The sequence below is a fragment of the Ixodes scapularis genome, unplaced genomic scaffold (assembly GCF_016920785.2).
Source record: "Ixodes scapularis isolate PalLabHiFi unplaced genomic scaffold, ASM1692078v2 PGA_scaffold3__209_contigs__length_174095766, whole genome shotgun sequence".
Lineage (NCBI taxonomy): Eukaryota > Metazoa > Arthropoda > Arachnida > Ixodida > Ixodidae > Ixodes > Ixodes scapularis.
The window spans coordinates 19,207,586-19,231,125 of NW_024609868.1; the positions used below are offsets into that span (position 1 = coordinate 19,207,586).

Here is a 23,540-nt window from a genome sequence, read left to right on the forward strand (position 1 = left end):
ATCAGGGCTGCCATCGATGTTGACCTCACAGTGCTACCAACGTTAACGACATCATGGGCACCCGCGCTCATAGCTATAATCTAAGAAGTGCGCCCGCTAATTCACGGATGCTAGGAAGCATGCCCTCGTGGAACCAAAATACTACCGCCAAAGCAACTTCACTGATGTACGTAAGGCCTTCACGCGGACCACCTAGAAAAGGAAAACAAAGTCGTTTCACTTTACCTTCAATCATCCAGTGTAACATTTGTGGACTTCGAAAACGCCTCCCGGACCTCCGGCTGCACCTGTTACATCATCCTATTGACGCTCTAGCCATCCAAGAACCTATGACACGACCTGGAGAGTTTCGACTCTTTTCCTGCGTTATTCTTTACAGCACGCCAGTGAGAAAGGGTGGTCGCTCTCGGGCGGTATTGCTGGTGTCTAGAAGCCTACAACATAACCCCGTGGACCTCTCAAAATACACTACAGATGAAGCAGAATCTGCAGCCGCCACCATTAGAGTCCATGGTGAAGACTTCGCTATCATCCCCGCATACGTCGCCCCTGGACCGACCAACAGTGGGACGCAGAGGACTCGCGTCAGATAGCGCCTAAATGTCCAGGTCACTTGGTCCTCTGTGGTGACTTTAATGCGCACAACCTAGTGTTGGGAGACAGACGAACTACCGCAAAAGGGAGGGTGCTTAGGTTAGTAATAACCTCGCTTTGCCTTCAGAACTTAAACGACTGCACGGCAACATATGGTCACCGGGTTTAAGCGACAGTGCGCTTGACCGGGCGTTCATCTCACCGGACGTAGTATCAATCTAGACCGCAAAACCACTCATGGGGCAGTGATCACGTTCCTGTCACCATTGCTTCGCCAGATGACACAAAAACGAAGCACAAGCGGTGTCCAGTCACGGACTGGGATGTGTACCGGAAGCACTTTGATAATGCACTCACAGCAGGCCTTCTACAGGATCCAGCCACAGCAATTGCGAATGCTCCAAGACTTTCGACAAAGACGACAAAAGTTCCGGTATGGAGACCCGTACCAGATCTAGAGTACCCAAATCTTCGTGCTGCACGCCGAAGGGCGCAGCGAAGGGGCCACGAGACAAATGACCAGATGGACTGGAGCACCCACCATAAGATTGATGCGAGGTTCAGAAAACAGACCCTGCGTCTTCAGCGCAAGCAATGGGGATAACTATGCGCCTCTTTCGGGTATCCGCGGGCGGTCTTTCGAAGGTATGGCAGATAGAAAAGGCCTTATTGGCCGCGATGCAGATACAACATCCCATATCCGGAATTGCGATAGCACTTCAGAAGCCCCTGCAGGAGACAGTAGAGTTGCTCGCCGACGAACTCTCTAGGACAATCCCAGCACCCGCGGCCTACCAGGAACCAAGCTATCGGCTGCGCAACACTGGCGTGCCGGCGCAACTTGACACTGATTTCACCCTAATGGAACGTAAACACGCTCTGCGGAAGTGAGCAAACCGTTGCGCTCCCGGACCTAATGGTGTGACGTACCAAGCACTACGCGATATTGGTGACAAGCACCTTCCCATCTTTTAGAGACACTGAATATGGTATGGCGCACCTGGAAGCTCCGAGCAGCTTGGAAGGTTTCCCATGTGATCCCAGTCGCCAAACCTAGCAAACCCCACGCGGACCTGTCTTCGCATAGGCCGATCTCCTTGACAAGTTGTGTGGGCACACTCCTTGAATGCCTCGTCCTCCGTCGCCTCATATGGCAGCTTAACACAAACAAGGCGCTTCCAAACATACTATCTGGCTTCCAAGCTCATCGCACTACAGCTAAAGTTAAGGAAGATGTGACAACATCGTTCGAAGAAGCACGGGCTGACGAAAAAACGATATATTGGGCCTTCCTTCGCATTCACAAAGCGTTTGATGCTCTACCTCATGCCACCATCCTCCACCAACTACGTGTCTTCGGCATAGCAGGTAGGGCGTATGATTATATATCCGCGATCCTTGAAAACAGAACTTTCGCCGTCACTTTCCATGGAGTCACAAGCACCGCAAGAAAAGTAAGGCAAGGGGTACCACAAGGACGCGTAATAAGTCCGTTTCTATTTAACCTGGCAATGGCGTCCCCCTTTCCTTTGCACTCTTTCCATTTAAACATCCGCTCACCCTGAGAACAAACATCGTGATCTAAGCTGACGACGTCGCGATCTGGACAGTCGGCCACAGTTCGCCCTGGAGAAAACGGCGACAGAAATTGCGCGTTTGGTACTGACGCTGTCTGCATCAAATACTGTTCTGCTCTACAGCAACTCCAGCCGGCGTCAAACTGTCAAAATAACGTTAAATGGCACGGATATCAAAAGAAGCAAGTCACACGTCTACTTGGGTCTTCTTTTCGACGACCCCGTGAGGTGGCGAACGGCAGTGAAACGACTCTTGGCACAATGCCGCCAGCTACTAGGTGTCCTTGGGAGTTTCCGGGCACATGGCCAAAGAGGCCTTCCACCAGATAGTTTCCTCACTCACCACCGGGGTCTCCTGCTGTCGAAGCTACTCTATGCGTTTCCCCTAGTCAACATCCGGCGGCCTCAACTAGAAGCGCTCGAACGATTTCACCGTGTGGCATCACAACTCCACGTGAACCTCCCATCATACGCTAGAAACATGGCAACGATAACTAAACCCAAGAATACACAGTCTCCCTTCACCGAGAAAGGGCAGCAACACACTCCCTTATTCGAATGCATACAGCCTCATCAGCTCAATATATAACTTCCAACCTGCTCGCACGACCATGTTCCCACTTCGGCCAACTCGCAGTACAATTCGAACGCGACATCGGAGGCTCATGGGTTCCCATCCCCATCCTCCCACCGGACTTTGTGCGTTCTCCACTAGACGTGTTCAATTCATTACCAGACCTTCCCCCCCAAAAAAAGACATGCACCCGGTAGTCGCTTGCTCTGCCGTGGCTATGGCTATTGAAAGGGAATACACTGGGCACATCAAAGTCTATACTCAAAAGTTAATAGGCAAAAAAAAAAAAAAAAAACTCTGCACCTGTTGCTAAGGTGATTCCGGCCTTCGCAACAGAGAAAGCTGTTCTTCTGAATAGAGAAACATCATCTACGACAGCAGAGACCGTCGCTGTTCAATTGGCGCTAGAGGCTCTACAAGCAAGACCAGTGGTTCGAACAGCCGAGATTCTTACAGACTGTCGTGGTGCTCTTCAACAAATCGCCAACATCGAAAACGCCCTTTCTGATACCCAGGAAACCTCACAGATAGCGAGAAGGCTAGAAGACGACGGTTCGAAACTTGCGTTTCAGTGGGTTCCTTCGCACTGCGGAATCGTCCGAAATGAACTAGCGGATACCTTAGCCACAAGGGCTCAGATATTACCAACCGCTCGAATAGCTACACATGACCTCCGACGTTCTCACGGAGCGCATCTTCTGGCCCGAGCGGAACACCAAGTTTCCCGAAACACTTTCGGTCCTGGAAAGCTTATAATTTGCAGCATCCTTCGATAAATGTTTACGTCTAACCATTGTGGAAACACGTTCGTGCCTACGGCGAAAAAAAAAAACGTAACATATAAAAACAAGTGTGAAGATCAGATGCGGGTCAGCAATGGCACCAATAAGTTTGCTCACGTACACTGCGCGGCATTTCCTTAATTAAGCCACACCGCTCGTACATTACACAAGAGACAGACGGTGTGCGCTGCAGATATTGTTTAAACACTTTTTTTTTTTTGCGTACACGTTTCAAGGATGTTTGAAGCATTTTTGATTCATACGTATCTGTGCCTGGAATACACATGTCAAAGGACAACTTTATGTTCATCACCCATGTGGCAGGACCACCATACAAAAAACACGTCTCAAAACATTTCCTACAAAACTGTCTTCTGTATGATGTAGCAGTGTGTTCACAACCTTAACGCAAACCGACATCAAAACTTTTTGTTCGTGTTTATTTTGAGAGCATTGGAGGATGTGAAATTGTACCGCTAAGATTGAGTGGCGCGTAACCCAAGCATTCGAAAATCGCCACATGCACTTGCCATGGGGAATAACCGGGAACCGAAAGCACGTATCCTCGCTGTTGAATCTGGCATGCTCGGTAAACCAGTGTATGCTGTTTTGCCAAACGTGACAAACTCCGATAAAAGAATCGCTGCGGTTGTTCCCTGCGCCCAGAGCCTCGCTTCCGCCCGATCCGGATATCGATCCCGCAGGGATTTGGCCCGACCAGCCAACTCCCAACCAGCAGGTGAAGCGGCCTCTCCGGGATCGGATATCGTCTCACTCTCCGGTGGACCACAGCCGAAACTACGCGGGCCCGACAGGGCAGGTCTGCTGGTGAATGCGGGTGTACTCTCCCGCAGACTTGTATGCGACGCGTTACTTCTACCCGGTTACTTTTTTTTTATGCAACGAAGTAACGACTTAATTACTTTTCCGGAGAAGAAAGGAGTAACGTGTTTTTATTACTTTTCGATGGAGTAACCAGTAACAAAATTTAGATACCTCAGGAGACGAACGTGTGCAACACAAGTTACACAATTTGGTTTTCACCTTAGGTCGCGCCTATAACTTTCACGGCAAAAAAAAAAAAAAAAGCAACAAGAAAATAGAAAAGATGCTCATAAATGCGCTAGCGAGCTAAAAAAATATTAATTACACAAATGCTGGAAGGCTGCTACTGCTTCAGAAAAAAACGACACCTATCCAGAGTATCGAGAAAGTAGCAAGTGACTTTTGAGCTGAAGCAACCCGTTCCTTTCAAATCTCGGTAACGCGTAACGTAGTTTGTTATGTATTAAGCGAGTAACGAGTAACGGTACTTCGTTACTTTTTTTTTTTTCGGTGATGCGTATATGTTTGTTCTCTTGGCGGTCAAAATAGCCTCAAGTCGAATTTTTATGTCGCGTGACGGGTTTCGTGGGGACAAGAAACGAAAGGTATCCAGCGTTCCAGGCGAATAGGGTTGATGTAAGTTCGTCCTCGCTTCGATTATTCAAGCCGAACACTACACGTGCAAAAAGAAAAAAAAAACAGGCTTAAACTTTAACCAACGTTACTAGATTACCTCAGTTGTGGAACTCGCGCGGAGAAGGGTACCCCCCCCCCCCCCCCACACACACACACACACATACTGGGAGCATGTAAGGTTATTTCTGAAAGGTGTTAAGCGAGAATGAAAGAAAACGGCGAGCAAGACTTAGTACGTCTGCTGAGCAGAATCGGCTGGAACGCTATAGGTACTTTCTCTGCCCGGAGCGAGTCATGTGACTTTAAAATCCGTCTTGCGGCTATTTTTAACCTCCGGGGGAGATAGCGGCGTTCCCCAGCAAAACGGCACAGGTTCAATCAGCAGCCCAGCTATAGAAACGATGGGCCGTGCGCTAATGCGACGAAACGCGCATGGGAGAATTTCGCACCACGTGGTTTTTAACCGAATCGTGACTGGACCCGGAGGCCCGTAGCTTCGGCTCTAGTCCATCTGAGACGGACGACAAGGTGCCGGCGCTGCATTGGGAAAGAGGGTCCGGGGGGCTTTGCGGAGGGCCCGATAATAACGGGCAATTAAATTCCGCGCTTGGAGGAGCCCACGATCCCTTCTAATGAGAAGTAAAGCGGGGTTAAAGGGAGGGGGTAAATGAAGCGATGAAAGGGACGGGGGACACGAAACCAAAAGAAGCAGAAAGAAGCCACGCAACATTCGTTCGTTATGTCGAGAAGAAATGAAAATACATAAATAGAAACCAGGCAGTACTTTGGGGGGTGTATATGCGGGGCAGGACGGGGAACTTCGCTTCCTGGAGACGAAGCCATCTCTGTGTCGCAAAAGCTCCAGAGAGAGAGAGAGAGAGGAGGGTTGGTTTTGCGTTTTTATTTCATTTTCTTCTCGCTCAAAGGCTTTCTTTCTGCCCTCTTTCTCTTTCTCTCTCTAACCACGCTGAGGGTGAAATCGAAAAGAAGCAAAATTTGCCTCGCATACCGTACTCAATTGGCTTCTTTAATTACCCGAGTCACAGACCGTGAGATCTTTGGTCCGCATGCTTGGGAGAATATAGGATAACGTGTGTGTGTGTGTCCCCATGTAAGCGCGCGTGCGTGTATGTGCATGTATGTGTGTATGTATATGCGTGGCATCCGGAGATGTATCTTTATGCGTGTGTGTCTTTAGGTGAGTGTGTGTGCGCGCGCATTCCTGCGTCTATGTGTGCGTGTGCACACACGTGCACGCTTCCGGTATCGCATGCTATGGACACGCATGTTACGGAGGAAGCTGCCATTCTTACATTGCTATGTTCCGAAGCTTATCGCACTCTCAGCATCGTCCCCCATTTGTGTTCAGAGGGACCACACACGCGCCAGAGTAAAGAACGAATCTGACCCTAATCAGTCCATGAGCCGAGACCCAAAGTAAGATTTCGGTGTACAGTTCCACGTTATACGTCAGTCTACGTAGGCGCACGAAAAGAAGTGGTTGGAATCGCGAGCAACGAAAGTGCGCACAAGCGACTCCTAAAAATAACAGTAAAACACGAACATTCCCCAACCGATACAGCATTCGGCGTCCGTCCAAAGCTGGAATCATCGTTTCGCAGCCATTGATAGTTGCGTTCCAATGCGATAGGAACGCCGTAGAGCGAATCACAAAAACGCGGTGATAGTAAGCCACGACCTACGTTCCTCAGGCTGTCGGCGATCACGCACATTTGCAAGACTTCTCTCTTACTTTTTGCAAGACTTGTCGCGCAAATATTTGGCCTCTTGGCGCCGCCATCTTTCCTCCTGGCGTGGGCAGATCGTCAGATGGTCAAGGCCCGCTACGGCGCGTCCGTACACGGTTGCCAGACTGGAGCTCCAACGATGCGTTTTTCATCCACAGTGGTCAGACTAAAGCGCCTGAAGCGTAGCCGCTTGCAAACATATATAATGAGCAGTTTTAGCAGAGCGTTACCGCAGCCTGCCTTATACGGAGCGGCGTATTACGTTAGCTCGCGCTGTGACTTCAAAGAATGCTTCTGAGCGCGCGTTAGGAGCCACACCGAGCCGACGGTATAGCCTGCGGTAATGCTATACGCTAAAACTGCCTATCCTTTCAACGAATCGGTTACCACGACGTATTAAAGCGTGCCCCGTAACCGTTCCACACTCCCCCTGACCGCTCTCTGGCCGTCGATAGCTCGCTTCCTTTCGCTGCGCCGACAAACTTGAGATTGGGGGGGGGGGGGGGGGGGGGGGGGGGCGCCTATACTCGCGTTTATAACAACAACACGGGCAGGCAGCGCTTACGTTGCTGGGGAAGCAATTTCCCGAGGGAGGTTCTTCCCGGGCGCGAGCTGCTCGGATGCAATTACCTCGATCGCGGCGGCCGTAAACGCGCTCTTCAAAAGTCATCGCGCCCGCGTTTTGTTGGACGGGCATTAAAAGGAGCTGAGTCGACATTAAGTGTGTACTTATAAGAACGGTCGTTGAGACCGCCTGGGCCCTTCCCCCGAGAGCGCGTGTGGCCGGCCCAGTTTACGATGCCGCCTGGATCGCGTTTCGCGGATTCTCCTGATTCTTTAGCAGGCACGCGTACTAGCTCCCACTACAGCTATACTAGACTACCGCACTTATACGGCTTTAAAACATGTATGAAATTGGGGTGCTTGTTACACGTCGGGGCTCGAGAGAGAGAAAACGCGAGGCTCGAGTTGAATTGCAACGCCGCGTTATGGATCTCGTAACAACGGCATCGTTCCGTCTTCCCCTCGCTCCAGCGGTCAAGAAGTTGCATGTTAGTACCCCCTGTTTAAAAACGGAAGTCTAAATCTTACTGCTCATACATCTTACAGAAGACGCGGAGTTTCTCCGCAGATACATTGACACGAATTATCTGCACATACGCCCCAAGCAATGTTCCAAGCATGTTCGCCTCAAACAAATCATACAAAAAAAAAAAAAAAACGCTTTAAACGTTGTTTTTACGCAGCCTTTTGTGTGATGTATTAGTCGTCCGACCTCGGCTTAAGTGATAAATGTAAGCGTTCACCCGTTTGCTGTCACAAGGTTTTCGTGTCTTTTGAGTCTTTCCTCCTATAGACCTTTTTCGCATAACCTCAAAGTTATGCGAAAGGTAATGCCTCCTCTTTCGAGGAGGCATTACCTTGCCTCCTCGAAAGAACGAGGACGAAGACGGTGGGGTGTTTCATTGAGTTTCGACAACGAGGGAATATATGAGCGGTTTAATGTACTCTATGCGCGTAAACTCTCGGTATTTTATAGCTGCATTTTCAGTGGTGGCACCTAGACGTTTTCATACCCTTCACACGCCATGGAGTAATAGCCTACTTTGCAGTGATAGCCTAATCGGAGCGCCGACACCGGGTTGAAATCAGTCCGCTTGCCTTAGACGAAGTAGTCGTGAGCATAAACATGACGATGAGTCCGATACAAAGCCCTCGCGATCCATACTCGCAATCAACTAACTTCATATATAAGAATCCTCGGGGAACACGTAAGCTCAATACCAATGCAGCCACACTCGCGCTGCAGCTTCTTGTGCTTATCGTTCACTTTCCGCAATTGTTCTTATGCTTATTAAAATTATTTGTGCACTCGTTGACGACGCAGTGGTATTCACGGACAACCGTAGATTTTCGGAACTTGGAACACGGTAAAAAGAAACCCTCGGAACAAACTCGCGCACGACGTCCGCTTCTAACCCTCTTCGGCCATACCCCTCACGGCTGCATACCCGGTTTCAGCGGTCAATCCAAGAATACACCGGATTGAGGGTGCGTCATTTGGCGCGCTGGTGTGAGGTTATGTAAAAAAAGGTTTATAGGCACTCGACAATTTTGTTTTTCATCCTTGTTGCTTTAATTTTTTTTCCCGTGAAACTTTTGTATCTTTAGTAAAAAAAAAAAAAATTGACGGGAGCTTACTGTCTCTAGAATTTCACCGTTCGAGCATCGAAACACTCAAAACCTTCGATTATCTTTATATCTTTCTTTCAAGGCGAAGCTCCTTAGGGTCTAACCTTGTCCGTCCGTCTGTCCGGCTGGCGTCCGTGCTCACATAAAACGAAAAAAAGAAAAAACGTTTGCGCAGTCGACAGGATTCGAACCTGTGCGAGGGAGACCCCAATGGATATCCAGTCCATCGCCTTAACCACTCTGCCACGACTGCGGGAGGAGTAGGGAGCTCTGAGATGTGGTAGTAACTCAAGAGCTGGGGATGTCATGGATGAAACGTTGCATGTAGCCGATCAACGTCTATACAGGAGAGGGCGCTGCGGTCAAACGCGTATATAATCGCGTTAAACTTTCCATGCATTGGCTCAACGTTTAGAGACGAGAGGGCGCTGCGGTCAAATGCTCAAATGTATATATAACCACGTTCGCTGATCGGCTAGAAGAACCACTGGCTCTGCATTTCACCGACACTAAAGCAGTAGTAATGAAGTCGAAACGCAACCCGGAACTCAGCACTACCTATGAGCAATAAAAAAAAATCTCACACCTATGAACAACAATATCAGTATCACCACCACCACCAGAGCTTCGCCCCAATCAACATCATTCACCACGTGGAGATCAAGTCATTTTTTTTCTTTAGGTCAATAGGCCGGCCCGACAGAGAATAGCGGACGATATGTACGTCCGTTACTACTCTGGGGATTTCGGAGTGTTTCGCTCGAAATCCGCGAGCTGAAGCAAATCAATGCCAGAATCAGAAGCTTCACTCATCCTTGCCCAAAATCCATTCATTCGTCGCTAGTGCAGCTTTCCTATTTTTAAACAAAGGGCCGGAGAGATGCGCGGTGATCCGTTGGTCCTCAAAAACATCGCAAGAACGACGTCGTCATCAACAACGGCATACGCAGATGGTACACTTGCCGTCTGCGTACATTTTACGCATCACGCTTTCACCGTATGTTCGAAATCAGTCTGAAAATGTTATAAACGATCGCATCTGATAACATAATGCGTAGCTTTGATGCCGCAAATACTGCAAAACCTTCGGTGTAAATTATAAGCTTTCAAATACTACTAAGGGGACGATCTTCTTTTACTCAAAGCCGGGATCAATATTGAGGGGGGGGGGGGGGGGGGGGGGTACTCTTATTTGGACGACGACGACGACGAAGCTTCCTTCGTACAGCGGCGCACTCTAAGCTGTCTACTTGGAGCCGACTTTTCGATCGCGCTCATTAAGAGCGATCGATCACTCGAAATTTTGTCGCCTCGAGAGAGAGGGAGCACTTTGAGTCAAATACATCTGAGTACTTCTTTTTATTATTATTATTCCTCGTTATTTTTATTTAATTTTATTTTATTTTATTTCGTATCTTGTGTTACGGCTTGTGTGTGGTCTTCGGGTGAACGCTCGTCTTGATGGGTTCCGACAGCTCGCTATAGTTTTTGCTCCTACCACGAGAAAAAAAAGTTCCTATCATGAGAAAAAAAAGTTCCTCGTAAAGCCGGAAATTACCCTAGAGCTCATCGTAAAAAAAAAAAGCGGAAAAAAAAAAAAGAAGCGTTATTTAATACGAACTTTCTCTACGACTCCTACCCAATCACTATTAAACGAAATTGAACATGGCGGATATTTTTTCTGATCGTCTGGTGTTGTCTCTAAGTTTTCTTGATTTTGTCGCACGCGGTAAAGTAAAACAAATCAGTGGCACCGGCCTGGCATAGCATACGTCGTTTCCTTTTTTTTTTTAATTCTTTACCAACCTGGTAATGTGAAAACGTATTTTTTTTTCTTTTTGTCAATAGACACTGCGTCATTTCTTTAGTTTTCACTTTGTACGCAATAAACAGCTAGAAAAAAAAAACGAATTGAAGCTGAAGCGGTTCATTTAAGACGTAAAAATGAGGTTTTCGATGTGACACTGAGCATAACGTTTCCCACGATACTCGGTATCACCCCATTGCACACATCATTAGGAAGTTTTACTGGATAGTTTCGATGCCTCCGATAACAATATGGATATCAACACGATGGATGCGCAAATACGTCAGTGGATTATCAAGCATCGTTATTGGAGGTTTTGGGACGATAAATGAAAACTCCCTATTTTGACGCCGAAAACTATATCACGTCGAAGTTTCAGCGGCAAAGTACACTGACGGCTATACTTTAAAAGGATCTAAAAAGGAACCTCACAGAACTTTCGAGTCTGGTTCCCACTATCCGTTGGTACGAGCCAGGGTGTTTGTTGTCTCGTCGTGAGCGGTTACAAGTCTGAACCGTCTTTCGGAGTAGCAACAGCAGCCGACTTTTCGCTAGGAGGCCTAGCTCGTCCCGAATAAGCACAGTCGAAACATCGGCTTCAAATCTAAAGCTGCGGTTACACTGAAAAGACTACACATAGGAAAGAAAGTCTGCACACACTGTCTGAGGAAGTGTTTTTTTTCTCGTATGGCGGTCTCGTCATCGTGTCTACTGCGAGCACCGTATCCTTTGTATCACGTGCACGAACTGAGTAACTGCGGCTTTAAGGAGATTCGTATTCAAGTTATGCCTCACCAGCTTCGACTGTACCTTCGTGATTTGTTGGAACGACTTTGTTGGGACGGATAACACGGTTCTCCTATAACTGCGGAATTATACCCGACACTGCGGTGACGACAGAAAAACTACGGTTACACCAGCCCACTTGCGCCCTCGCGTTTTGTTCGGTTCTCTTATGTTTGGCAGCAAGAACACGGCGTGTCCGCGACGACAGCGTGACCTGTAATCACTGCAGCTGATGACGTGACCTGCCCCTTGCGCAAGTTTTCGCACACTCTGGAGGGATCGGCACGAGGGCACTGCCTTGAGAAAGAAACGAAAGAGAGAGATATGCAACCTAAAAAAAGAGAAGAGTTCACTTCCACATTTGCGAGACAAGAGTGGCGACGCCATATGCGTCTTCCCACGCGAACTCCAGACACGAGCAAAGTGCGAACAACACGTAGCATCACGTGCAGCGTTGGCGGAGCGTCCACAGCGGTATTTTTGTTTTATGGTTTTTGATTTACAAAGAAATAAAACATCGAGAAGACAGAGAAATAAAACGAAGAACGACTAAGTGCGAGGGAGAGGGAGGGAGTAAGCGTCCCACGAACCAACCAAAGAGTTTAGGTCGCCCTATGCGGCGTGGGTCTCCGTGCGGTCGTCCTAAGGAAGGGCGCCTCCATCGTCGGCCGGTTTTGTAGCGTCGTGGGTGTCGCGAAGACAACGCCCCGAGACCGAGAGACAGACGTGCGCACGCGGAAAAGATCGCGGGCGCGAGGCCACTTCGCAAGATGGACCCGGATTCTTCGGGGGACGCGGTTTCGACTGGGAGACGAGCATCCGAGCACCCGGATGCAACGCGGGGACCGCTGGACGCAAAGATTGATGGCTGGATGATATGTTGCTGTGCAATTTTGTAACGGACGGCGGCTTGCGCCATCTAGCCTTCAATTTGCCCTTCTCTATTACAACACCATTTTTGTTTAAGCACCTTACAGCTGCCAGATGTACATTTAAATGCGTCATGAAAATCGCCAAAAGGGAGACTTCGCTACCCGTGTGTTGTTGATTGGGGAAAGAGTAACGCATTTTCACTCATTAGCTCTGAGTGGTCCAATGGCTCTCTAACAGTGCAATGAAAGTAATGTGCCAGTTAAACCAGTCAAACAAAACAGTATTTCAGTCATGTGATCGCTCTCTTTCTTTCTCTCCCTCTTTTTCGTTCTACAACCCACACACGCAGTGCTGTGTCTTCACGTGGTACAATATCTACGCTTGAGTGAACCAACCGGCTTTTAGCTTGTATTGCTCTGCAAACTTTGTTCAAAACTTGTTTTCCCTTTTTCCGTCCATGATGTCGTACCCTTTTCCACCTGATCAACGATCTTAGATGGATAAACGCTAATCGAAATTATTCGTGTGGATGAAACATTCTTCTTGTGGCCTGTGCCAGTGTGTGGATAACGTCACTGTGTGACGCAGCCTTGAAATTGCTAGGATTACGTGAATCGCCAGAACGCACTTTATGTTGGGGTCCCACATGAAATGACACGGATTATTTTCGGCAAAAAACGGTTTCTATGTTTTGTAACAAAACTTTACAAACAAATGCCTAATACCTCTGTTTCACGTTCAGAAAAAATGAAACAACCAAAACAAAGTTCAGAACGAACATTCTTAAAAATATATTAGCGAACCAGCGCACGCCGATTGGCACGGCAGACTCATGATCGAGAGATGATTCACGGTTTCTTTCAATGAGTTCGTTCTGACGGCTTTTAAGTGCCCGTCAAACCTGGTTATAACCTTACTAAATTCAGTACACTAAACGATAAGGCAAGACACCGTTTTGTCGCCGGAAGTTTCAATAACACGAATTACGCTTTTGGCACACTTAGTGGTGTGATCGGTTCGATTCATTTTGGAGCACCGTTTGGAGCGGCGAAAAGTTCGTATTGGAGCCGCAGAAAAACACTTGTGGAGCCCAAACATATTCTACATTTTTATTACTTCTATTGCGAAAAAACTACGTTAAAAATAATATGTCAATTGGTTCAAATAAAAGTCAGCTCATCTTTGCCTTACCACTTCTGTGTATCCACCTTGAAGCATAAAATGCAAAGCCTCGCATCGACGATAGCTTACGTGTAGACACTTATGATGGTGCAAAGTCAGCATGCGGAATATAAGTGCGCTCTAAAGAATCCAGCTGCACTTATTAATGCTTTTTAACAAGATTTTATTGCACTGCTAAAGTTAACCTTGAATTATTTTGAACTTTATTGGCTGCATGCATCCACGAAAAGGTATGAGCCTACTTAGATGTGTTAACTAAACATACAAATTAAACCTACGGTTCAGTCCAGCTGCACCTAACCAACGCGATTCATCAATCATTTTTTCGTATCGAAGTACAAAAAACCATCCGTTTAAACTAATATATATATATATATATTAGGATCTTTGGTTGTAGTGTTTCTCATTCCTGCCAACTTGGCATTACTGATGATGTCTCCTGTATGGGAGACGAAAAGTCTTGACTATAGCAGATTGTTGGGCGAGCTGATGGGTGTTCCAAAATATGTTAACACTGGAGACAAGTAGAAATGAGGAGACTGGGCTACAGAGAGCGCCGACTTCAACGGTTCAATTATCGTGAAATGGGAAGTTCGTACACTGCGAATCATTGCACTTTCAGCCAATTCCAGGACTCGCCGTCACTCGCAAGAATGACACCTTCTTATCTATCAGGTCAGTGGATGCAACGCTGACACAGCCTGCACCACATCTTATGATCACGTCTGCTTCGATTATCTCTCTCACGGTCAAGTCGGTGTAGCTTGTTTCATCAGGATTAGTGATGCACGCAACTTCTCAGAATGGCGCAGTCCATCATACGAACTAACCGCAGTTATATCTTGCAAATTTTACTGCCACGTATATGTTGTAAATCAGCATTCACCAAATTTTTTTTCCAACACTTTTTTTTTTTTTTTTTATGAACGATGCTGGGTTTTGTATTATTCCACTCTGGAGGAGTGTTTTACCCCTTAACATCATGCTGTGGCGCGGCGAAGTGACGATCTCAAAATTGAGATGTATATTCCGCGGGCGTAACTTCTCAGCAGTACATCCGTGCGCGGTGAGAAGCGCACTCAACGAAGCCAATGAACCCGCCCGAGCAGATCCCAAAAAATGGGGAATGTTCCCAAACTTCTGAGCACTGAATAATATGCTCAATACGAAGACCATACCAAAACACACCTTATGTTAAGCTATACCCGAAAGGCTTCGAAAGCCCGGTATACCGATCCGGCAGTGTAGCGATGCCCGAACCATTAGTTTCTGTATTGATAAAACGAGGTGAGTTTTTCGCCACTATGGTGTCACAAACTCCTCATATTTGGTGAAACGTAGCGGGAGGTAGCAGGGTAAGCGTTTTGGCGCATTTAGCGCGAATGGCGCCGTAATCACATAACTGCTGAACATCGTGCGTATGAAAGTGCACAGTCGTAGCGTAATCAGATGGACTGTGCTAGAACTTCTGTATAATTCAAGTTTCCTCTTTTTTGTGTGTGTGTGTTTGTGAAAAGTTAACAACACCCACAGCGGCAATCCCTGTGAAGAAACAGCGTTGAAATAGTATAGACAGCTCATGCGAATTTATTCTGCGTTATAAATTATGCCGCTACAACCCGCGATGTTTGAAGCAGGAGATAGCGTGCATATGATAATTCGAATGACCGAAAGCATTGAATTACTACCGGGGAGGAAACATTTTGCTTTTATGAATCCAACTCGACCGCGACTGCATTACCATATTCATTGAACACCTTAGTTCCTGTTTAGTTCGTCGAAGCTGGTGCCTAAACTGGAGAAAGCTTCAAATTATGTGTTTGTGCATTTTGAATGTCGTGCTGAGTCCTGGTGAAGACGCACGGTTTAAGGTTATGATTGCTATAAAACTTCCCATGCTTAAGGAAACAGTGAAGCGGAAGATGTTGGCAGAAAATCGGATTATAATTCTTTTTTTTTATTCAAATACGTGATTATAACGTTGTGGTGAACTCGCGGGACCGCAACGTTAAAACGGTTTTAGTTTTTTTTTTCTTCCTTTTTTGTTTGTGCATTTTTAAATTTTATTGTGGTCACGTTCCATAGCTTCAGCTGTCCTGCGAGCTCACAAGTTCAAAAATCGAAAATGAATCTAGCGTGGCGTGTCACAAAATACTTTTTTTTTTTACATTTTTCTAATACCAAGACCTATATAAGGCCCTATCCCAAATAGTTGAACATTCCACCAACTCAGCATGCTGGCGTAAATAAAAAAAAAAAAAAAGAAAGAAAGAATATTTTAGGAGACACGGTACAACCTCAACAGTACCGTCTCTTTATTACCACGGATGCTTGAATCGGAAGATAGTCAAAAAACAGTGTCGTAAAAGTTTCCAACACTGTGTGTTTGTGTCGTCGTCTCCGAGCAGATATGTCGTGAGTTCATAGCTATACCGTCGAACTGTATACAAATAAAAACCTGTAGTAACAGACAACTTACACAACAAATTATATACATATATATAGATATATACTGAGCAGAAGCATTCTCGAACCTTCAAACTACCCACGGTTAGAACCTGCGGTAAGAATGTAGAGCAGCTCGCTTTGGGTTTTTTCAACGCCGGCGTTGCTTCCACCACGTCTGTTGAGCGTCTCGCGAACTGGCGACGCGGCATTCCCAGGCCGCTGTACACGGCCGCTGCGGTTTTGGCGGAATGTGCCTGCGGCTGTCAGCCGCCGGTTTCGAAAATGGGCTCATCCTGACAACTGAACCGGAGAAAAGCGGCGGAAAAAGAAAGATCAGACGAGTTACGGCAGCTCGCACTCCTGACACTTTGTGCATATAGTATTTCGGGCGAATACGAACAAATAAAGTGGAAAACTCTGCGCTTTTTTTTTCGGTTTATTTCGATTTTTGAATTGTTTCCTTGTTTCCTCCGAAGGGATGACGGCACGTACAAACTGTAATTGGGTACGGATGTCGGAGTAGTAACTTGCTGACAGCGGTGATGGCCATCCACTGCCGCGGTTTCGTTCCAGTGAAATTCTAGCGACATGCATACGCTTTTTTTTTAAATTATTATTATTATTATTTATTACAACAAGCCACGATTCTAAATAGGGAACATGTGCACACACGCACAAAAAAAGCGGAATAAAATACACCTTTGTGTCTATGATTTTAAACAGTAAATAATTAAACGATGACTTCACGCAAACGTTGTCGTCTCCGTGTCAGTTATACAGCCGAAGTCGCAGTAGTTTTTGTATATACTCACCGCCTTTCTGCCCCTTTTAGATACACGTGTGAGATGCAACAACACAACGTTACTTCTACGCTTATAATGGGGCAAATGACGCTGTCTGCGTTGTTGTCACGTCCGCGATTCGCAATGAACCACTCCCAGAAACCAACGCGAGAGACGTTTCCACACAAAAGAGTTGTCTGCTTCTCTGCCGGCGCAGCTTCTAAAATAAGGCAAAGTAAGAAAGAATAAATAAACAACCTGTTTAAGATACTGGATGTTTAGGAGTTAATACCACTACCACACGGTAAAGTTCTCGTGATCCCGACTATACGAGCGTCGCGCACAAGGAGTGGAGCGCTCTGATTGGTCAGTTACATAATGTCATTAGATGGGAATGTCAGTACATTTTACCGTGTGGCAAGGGTATTAGATCGCGCTGTCACCAACGCGGTAAACGTCTACTCATTTCCTGACCACACAAAATAAGTTACACAGAGCCAAACGTGAGACGCCACTAATGCTCAAGGATCCCTGCGGTACGCTGCGTTTATACGGGCAGAAACCGAAGGAGAGAAGACAAGAACGCATGGGGGTGTCAGAATGCCGAGCTTTAGGTGGAATTCCTACTAAAGCTCGGCGTTCTGACGTTTTCGCGTAAAGAGTGCAGTGGCATAGCCTCCTATACACTGACAAAGCCTGGGATATCGCCACGAGAACCGGCCGCCTAAGTGAAAAAGGTGGAGCGGCAGACAACGGACGAGAGGAGAGCCACGTGACTGGCGCCGCGCTGCGGCGAGACGCCGATACACACTTCTCCCGAGCGAACAAGTGTGTTTCGGGTCCTTGGCGCTGCAAAAGCATCGCGCTGACGTCCAGGTTCCCCGAGAAATGGCTCTTTGATGCCCTGTGCTACCAGATCCTCGCGCTCCAAATCTGCGACCGGGCACTGGCTCCGTCGTCGAACTGCCAGGCTTAGTGAGTATAGAGGAGGCTATGGCAGTGGAGACAAAGGCAGTTTTTGTGTGTACTGCACTGTGTCCGCCGTTCGCTTTCAAACGCGTTCGCCGAGTGCAGTGGAGATAAATGCAGCTAGCTTTACCTCTATTCGATAATCATTACAGCTACGAAGCTCGGCGCTCTGACATTCCCGCGCGCTCTCGTCCACTCCTCTCCCCCAATTACTGCCCGCATATGGATCAAAATGTTTTGCTTGTGCAAAAACCTTGCTATAACTTTGAATACAAGCACAATCTTTGCTTCACACGCGACTTTATCAAAGCCAGCCTCAAGGTGTGACGCTGCATGCTGTATTCGCAACTCCGGAAGAGGCGAAGCCACCCATCGAAAAATACGTGAAGGAGAGATTCGGGGATCGCTACCGCAATCGTGCAGCGAAAGCTTGATCAGCCTAGCGGCGAAAACGTGAAACAAAGAGAAGAACGGCGGAAAAGTGCCCCCTGTTGGGTTTGGGGACATATATACCGGACCGGTCGAAACAGCTGTCATTTGGAGATTCCTCGCCCGCTTTTCCGCTAGGATAGCAGACGAAAGGGGCGCTTTGGTGGGCGTATTCGGAAGAAAGGTTGTCAAGTAAGTCATCGGGTTTATTTGGACACTCTGGTTGGCACGTTTTCACGGCTGTCACATTGCCTCGTTTGTGGAGGAAACAGAAAGGACAGGGAGGAAGTGAAGCTTATGGGAACATGCGTAAATGATTCACGCACTAGCCTTCAGCCAGCCCCCAGATTTGCTCACGCGTATCGGCTAAAGACTAGCGCGTGAGCTACTGAGACATGTTTAGGCCAGCCTGACCTTTCCCCCCCTTCTCCTCTCACCCCGTAAACAGGCGATGTGACCCCCATTAAAAACGCGCCTAACAGGGTGCCAAAACCGCAATCCGTATAATGTGCGAATATATGAAGCCCTTTTGCTGTACGCGGAGCGAACACGCTGCGGTTTCAATTACAAGCTTACAAAATCACGCTCGCTCCTCTAAAAAAAAAAAAAAAAAAAAAAAAAAAAAAAAAAAAAAAAAAGGAAGACGTGTGTTGCACTCTAAGGCGCGGGCAACGAATCGAAAACGTTTCCGGTGGATTGCTTTCACCCCCCCCCCCCCCCCCCCCCCAGTTGCGATTTCCAATTAGCCCGACCGAGGAGCCGCTCGCGTGGCAAACCAGCGGCGAACCCCATTTTCCGGATTCATTAGAAACAGAAATTAAAACACTCATACACACAGAAAAAAACGGCGTCGTATATCTTTCTGCTGGACGTCCGCCGCAGAGGTTTCGCCAAACCAATGCCACATAGAAGACAAGGCCTGCAGCATGTCGCCCCAAGTGGCTCCACGCAGCGCCACATATATAGCTCGAGTAAGCATTGCCGACAGCGCTTCTCGCAGCGCCTCACAACGGTGACGCAAAGACGTACGCGCCTGCCGTTTTGAGCGACCTCTCGTCGAGCGCTTCAGCGTCTTTACCACTCGGAGCGAATCGGAGATACACAAGCAATGACGTCATGAGCCGGCCTTGTCTTTCTGGTAGGTTGTACCGGCGAAACCCAACACAACCTCGTTTCGTTTTTTTTCTCCTGGACAGAGCGTGTTGCTTATCGCGCGCGACATATATACACGCTCGCCAACTCGTGCTAGTCGCGGATCTACGAATGCATAGACACTGTGCGGTTCGTAATTTTGGGTTAGATCTGTCGCAGAAACCGGATTCGAGGGCTGCGCCGTTTCTGTTTCGCATTCTTTTCCGCCTGTCCGCGCGGTGGCTATAGAGTCCATGCAGCTGCTGGCCCCACTTTCGCGCGGTGTCCTTGCTCGTGATCGAGCGATGCCCTTTCAACATAGCGACCGGAGTATATAGTGCTGCGAAGGACGCGTATACGGAATGGCACGCTGCAGCTCTATTCTCACTCGCGTGTTTCGAGTGCATACCTGCGGGGTCCATTGCGCAATCGCGCTGCACAACGCGCAGTATTGGCGATTTGCGTAACCGAAAGCATCGCTGTGGTCGACTTTCCACGATAGGCCCACGCTCACTAAGACTATGGTGCCTCGATTGCGTCTTCGACTGGTGTGTTTAGCGCCCTATCCCGCCCATACATCAAAAGTGGTCCCAATGTGGCAACAAATGACGCGAGTGTCATGCTGTTGCCTGTCGCGATCCTGGCGGTTGACCGTAAAAATGCAGGCGAAAAGCACGAGCGGACGCGAGTGTCGCTGTCGTCACGGCGTCGCTTTAGGCGTCCCAACTTCCGGCTGTCCTAGCTGCCGTGAACTGTCACAATGGAAAGCGACCTGCAGCAGAACAGGCGTCTGCCGTACTTACCACAACTGTTGGGACACCGCCAGGGTCGCAACCGGCGACAGCATGACACTTTTATGACGTCATCAGGCGGAAATCGAGGGACCACTTTTTTGGCCGCGGTAAACACACCAGTCGGAGACGCGTTCCAGGCACCATACTAAGACTCCTTTAGGGAGATTAATTCAGCCTGCCTATTCGGCAGCTTATCCAGCGGGAAGTTAGCCCCAGATGGTCGTCTTCAGTAGTGGTGTCTCTGCCGTAGATGAGAAATTTAGTCAGTGCAGCATTACCGTTAGCCTGCGCCCGTCTACTGATCAGTGCGGGTGTCTCTCCCGGTAGCTCACCCATCCGCAAGGGGGTTTTGACCTCGCGCCATTGGCTCCGTGGGGACAAGAAAATAAAGGTGTCTAGCGTTTCTGCCCATATGGCAGAAGTCCGGCCTCGCTTCGACTAATAAAGTCCGATTTGGCGAGCGGGAAAGGGGTCAAACTTAAGGCTTGAAATGTACGTGAAATTGATCGCAATCGCGTCCTTTAGCAACGGCCTGTAAAGGTGTTTCTGGGGAAGGTCGTGTTAAGCGATAAAAGGAAAACAACAGGCGAGGCTTAGGTCTGCTGAGCGGAATGGGCTGGAACGCTGTACTTACTTTCTCCCCCACGGAGCCGGTCAAGTGACCTCAAAATAACTCTCGCGATCGAATTAACTACCGGGAGAGATGCCCGCATTGATCAGCAAACCAGCCCTAAGGTCTTTATCGTTCATCGTGCATACAGTGGTGGTGCACGACCGCATGCTTACCCAGATCGAAACGGAGCAGGGGTGGGGATTGAAGCCGGGATTCCTGGGTTTTGCAAACGCGAGCCATTGATCCTGCTTTCATCGACGGAAAGAAGAGCCATGGCAGACCGTCACCTTCGACGGTGTTGGTTAGAGTGCCCTAGGACTCCAAGCTTCCGTGGTGCTTTTTGCACACACCTCGAACCTTTCATTCGCAATGATAAGGTCAGATAGGATCACAACCCGTGATGACACGGTGAAGCAAATCCTGGTCGTGACGTCACAAACGGGAGTCATTAGAGGGCGCCATAAAAAAACGTCTAGGTGTAAATAGTAAAGTTGGCGAAAAAGCTAGACAGGAGATCTTAGGAAACCCAACGTAAAAAAATTTGCCCTGATAATTTTTCTAAATTATTTTACCTATATATTTTTTTTTCTTTTTGATACAGGTGATATTTTCCGACGATTCTTAGCGTGTCCTTTGCAGTTGAGTGCGTGCTGACGGCAAAGCTTACACGACACTTCCCAACGCGAATTTCAGAGCGTCGCGATTACCATCGGAGCTCGTTCTGAGCATGCATGCGGTGTGAACAAGGAGCTCATGTGGCGTTCCGTGCCTATAAGATCTCGTGAAGTTTGCTTGCCTTATGGGGAGTCGTGCTGCGTTCAGCGTTCATGTTTACCGCTCCCAATTTCAAGAGTTTCGTATACATTCCTTTCCTGAACCAGCTTTCCCGGGTATTTCTATTATATTTTCGATTGCGTGGGACGCCACCTTCGTTGAAGACGTAAGAAACCCCAAAGCGAAGAAAGGCGACGAAAAAAAAATGTTAAGAAGAGAAGCAGAAGGTGGAAGAGATGGATGAAGATGGAACGAGGTACAAGGAAACATGAAGGAGAAGCAGACAAGAAGAAGGAGGAAGGAGAAAAAGAAATGACGGCAAAGAGACGAATAAAAAAACAACGGGAACTGAAAGAATCACCTGGCTTTTAGACATTCTCTCAGTGATGCTACGAAGCTTCGACAGCACTTGATAGGCGTTTCGTAGCGAGCAGCAAACTTTATCGTAATTTAGCGGAGATTTTCCCCGCTAAAGTTAGCGGGGTGATTGATATTGTGACGCTACGTCACGTGACACTGTGATGTGACGTAACACCGTGACGTCAGGTGACAGGTAACGTCGCACGCCAGTGCGAGGTCACGTCTTCCCTTTTCGTGGCTGGTGACGTCAAACCAACAACTTGGCTCCGTGGGTGACTCTCTCTCCGATGGACTTGCTACAGTACGATCCAGACCACCACGAGCAAGCAATGTCCCAAGGAGGGTTCCCAAACAAACTATCGCTTAAAAGCAAAACAAACAAGAAATGCGATCCGAGAAAGGAACAGCAAAATAGAAGGAACTGATGTTGTTTATTTTTCTGATTCGTCATTATACAACGAGGTACGTATATAGGAAGACGTTTGGTGCATGCGTCCGACAGGCGTGGAAGTTATAAATGAACGTCGTTAGGTTCGCCGGTAACAACCGACGCCGCTTCCATGGGCTTCCGCGATGCCGCCCTTCGAGCCCTGGCTCGCTTTACACGGCAGATGGAAAGGCCATTGCCGAAATTAAACGAGCTGCGCGTAATGCCCCTGCCGGCGTGCCCGCACTTCGTCGCACGAGAAGCCTTATACTCCTACTCGGCTCAGTTTTAGAGTGTGCTCGGGAACAGCGGCGACTTACTTTAAACTTTCGAGCAGGTGGATAGAACCCGCCGAACAAGCTATGCTTCGGAAATAATGTTACTAACGGCTGGCTCACACATTCACTTTGGAGTACAACCGACTGCGCCGCATCAGCTTGTGACTTCTTGCGACGAGAAAACACACCGTCGCCCCCTTTCGGGTGGTCATGAAATGCTGCCGATCTGCCCGTGTTTCCTTTTTATTTTGTTTTCTTGTGCGTGTTTTTTGCATTGTTGCACTGAAACAGTCGTGACAATGCTATAAGCCACTCTTTTGCATCGGATAGTGCGTGTATTTGATCGCGAAACTATCGCAAAAGCCATAGCTATACGGGGATCTAAAGTGATTGCGGAGCTCCCCGATAGATGGCGTAGGTGTGTCTGCGTGTTCTCTCGCCGTAAGCGGCCACACCCCAAAACGCAAATGTGCGGACCGACCTTGACGTTGCTGGATCGGTGTTACTATCGCTGTCACCCGCAAACTATATACCCGACGTGTCTAGAGGAAAACACCACATTCTTGCTTGTCCCGCTTGCTAAAACAGTTCGGCACGAAGCAAAACGATATCACCGGAGCCTCCTAACAACCAAAAACATTCGCATTTCAGAACCGTAACAACTTGCGGATCTAGGCAACAAATATGACAGCACGCTTTTCCCGTGAGTTCGTGAGTTTCAAATGTCGTTCTCGGTAATGGTGTAGGCGGTTAGTTGGCGGTTGGTGCGAAAAGAGAGCACATAATCTCAGTCTTCTCTTACGTACAGATGTATTTTCTCAACAAAAAATAAAATAAAATAAACGAAAAAAAAAAAAGTTAGAAAAGTAGTAAATTTATCAGAGAAGTGTTTGCAAACATTTTCCCGAAACGTTTGTTTATTAAATCCTCTTGCCGCTCTGCATTTCTTTATAATTTT

General features: G+C 47.8%; 1 protein-coding gene and 1 non-coding gene across 2 annotated transcripts in view; both read right to left on the reverse strand.

Annotated features, from left to right (window-relative positions):
- Positions 1–23,540, reverse strand: part of LOC8026736 (tolloid-like protein 1) — a 238,705-nt gene that overhangs the window by 72,040 nt on the left and 143,125 nt on the right. The gene's annotated exons all lie outside the window — the stretch shown is intronic.
- Trnas-gga lies at positions 9,100–9,182 on the reverse strand. Its single transcript has one exon. It is a non-coding gene; the product is annotated as a tRNA-Ser (tRNA).